This window comes from Palaemon carinicauda, chromosome 45 (genome assembly GCF_036898095.1).
Source record: "Palaemon carinicauda isolate YSFRI2023 chromosome 45, ASM3689809v2, whole genome shotgun sequence".
NCBI lineage: Eukaryota > Metazoa > Arthropoda > Malacostraca > Decapoda > Palaemonidae > Palaemon > Palaemon carinicauda.
Window position 1 is genome coordinate 37,325,777 of NC_090769.1, and position 2,500 is coordinate 37,328,276.

The 2,500-nt window shown below is 27.6% G+C and overlaps 1 protein-coding gene across 1 annotated transcript in view; it reads left to right on the forward strand.

Annotated features, from left to right (window-relative positions):
- LOC137634619 (uncharacterized) overlaps positions 1–2,500 on the forward strand; it is a 377,057-nt gene that overhangs the window by 374,022 nt on the left and 535 nt on the right. The window lies entirely within an intron of this gene.

Sequence of the window (2,500 nt, forward strand, 5' to 3'; positions counted from 1 at the left end):
TGTCATAAAAAAAGATATTAAGAAGAACTAGCGTTATTGTTGTCAGAAAAAAAAGATATTTAGAAGAACTAGCGTTATTGGTGTCAGAAAAAAATTATATTTAGAGTAACTAGCGTTATTGGTGTCAGAAAAAAATAAGGTAGAAGAACTAACGTTAATTGGTGTCGGAAAAAAAATATTTAGAAGAACTAGAGTTATTGGTGTCAGAAAAAAAATAATTTAGAAGAACTAGCGTTAATTGGTGTCAGAAAAAAATAATTTAGAAGAACTAGCGTTATTGGTGTCAGAAAAAAAGATATTTAGAAGAACTAGCGTTATTGGTGTCAGAAAAAAAAGATATTTAGAAGAACTAGCGTTATTGGTGTCAGAAAAAAAATATTTAGAAGAACTAGCGTTATTGGTGTCAGAAAAAAAGATATTTAGAAGAACTAGCGTTATTGGTGTCAGAAAAAAAGATATTAAGAAGAACTAGCGTTATTGGTGTCATAAAAAAAGATATTTAGAAGAACTAGCGTTATTGGTGTCAGAAAAAAAGATATTTAGAAGAACTAGCGTTATTGGTGTCAGAAAAAAAGATATTTAGAGGAACTAGCGTTATTGGTGTCAGTAAAAAAGATATTTAGAAGAACTAGCGTTATTGGTGTCAGAAAAAAAGATATTAAGAAGAACTAGCGTTATTGGTGTCATAAAAAAAGATATTTAGAAGAACTAGCGTTATTGGTGTCATAAAAAAAGATATTAAGAAGAACTAGCGTTATTGGTGTCAGAAAAAAAGATATTAAGAAGAACTAGCGTTACTGGTGTCATAAAAAAAGATATTAAGAAGAACTAGCGTTATTGTTGTCAGAAAAAAAAGATATTTAGAAGAACTAGCGTTATTGGTGTCAGAAAAAAATTATATTTAGAGTAACTAGCGTTATTGGTGTCAGAAAAAAATAAGGTAGAAGAACTAACGTTAATTGGTGTCGGAAAAAAAATATTTAGAAGAACTAGAGTTATTGGTGTCAGAAAAAAAATAATTTAGAAGAACTAGCGTTAATTGGTGTCAGAAAAAAATAATTTAGAAGAACTAGCGTTATTGGTGTCAGAAAAAAAGATATTTAGAAGAACTAGCGTTATTGGTGTCAGAAAAAAAAGATATTTAGAAGAACTAGCGTTATTGGTGTCAGAAAAAAAATATTTAGAAGAACTAGCGTTATTGGTGTCAGAAAAAAAGATATTTAGAAGAACTAGCGTTATTGGTGTCAGAAAAAAAGATATTTAGAAGAACTAGCGTTATTGGTGTCAGAAAAAAAATATTTAGAAGAACTAGCGTTATTGGTGTCAGAAAAAAAGATATTTAGAAGAACTAGCGTTATTGGTGTCAGAAAAAAAAGATATTTAGAAGAACTAGCGTTATTGGTGTCAGAAAAAAAGATATTTAGAAGAACTAGCGTTATTGGTGTCAGAAAAAAAATATTTAGAAGAACTAGCGTTATTGGTGTCAGAAAAAAAGATATTTAGAAGAACTAGCGTTATTGGTGTCAGAAAAAAAAGATATTTAGAAGAACTAGCGTTATTGGTGTCAGAAAAAAAGATATTTAGAAGAACTAGCGTTATTGGTGTCAAGAAAAAAATATTGTAGAAGAACTAGCGTCAATTGGTGTCAGAAAAAAAAGTAATGTAGAAAAACTAGCGTTAATTGGTGTCAGAAAAAAAATAATTTAGAAGAACTAGCGTTAATTGGTGTCACAACAAACAAAATATTTAGAGGAACTAGCGTTAATTTGTGTCAGAAAAAAATTATTTAGAAGAACTAGCGTTAATTGGTGTCAGAAAAAGATCTAATACATAAGAGATAGATGTCATTATCAACAATGAACAGTATATACAGTAGAAAATTTATTGAAGTCTTCATGTATTTCAAAAACTTTTTAATCCTTACCAATGGATAATTTAAATTTTCTAATTACTATGTAATAAAAACCCTCCTAATTCTAAGTGTAATTATATTTCCGGATTGATTATAGGCTTAGTCATTCTTTTAAGAAGGATATTGTCACCTGTAAAATATTAGATTTTAAATGCTCCTCATATCAGAGTGGAATATATAAAAAGAGAGAATTGTTTACTATTGATGCTACCCGTTATCACACTAACAAAATTTCTATTTTTTTTTTTTATCATATCGAAAATATTAATACTTTTCTTGGCGATTTCATGTAACCTATGACATGCTGTTTGAGTGAAAATTATTATTGTTTTTTTTTTTCTTAATGGAAGGTACTTTTTTTCTTTTATTAACCTCCATAAACAATTCCTAATTGTAAGGCACCTGATATCTATCTATCTATCGATCTGTCTATATATATATATATATATATATGTATATATATATATATATATATATATATATATATATATATGTATATATAAACATATATAGATAGATAGATAGATAGATAGATAGATAGATATAGATATCAGATACTCATTTTTGTAGCTACTCCATTTAGCTGTT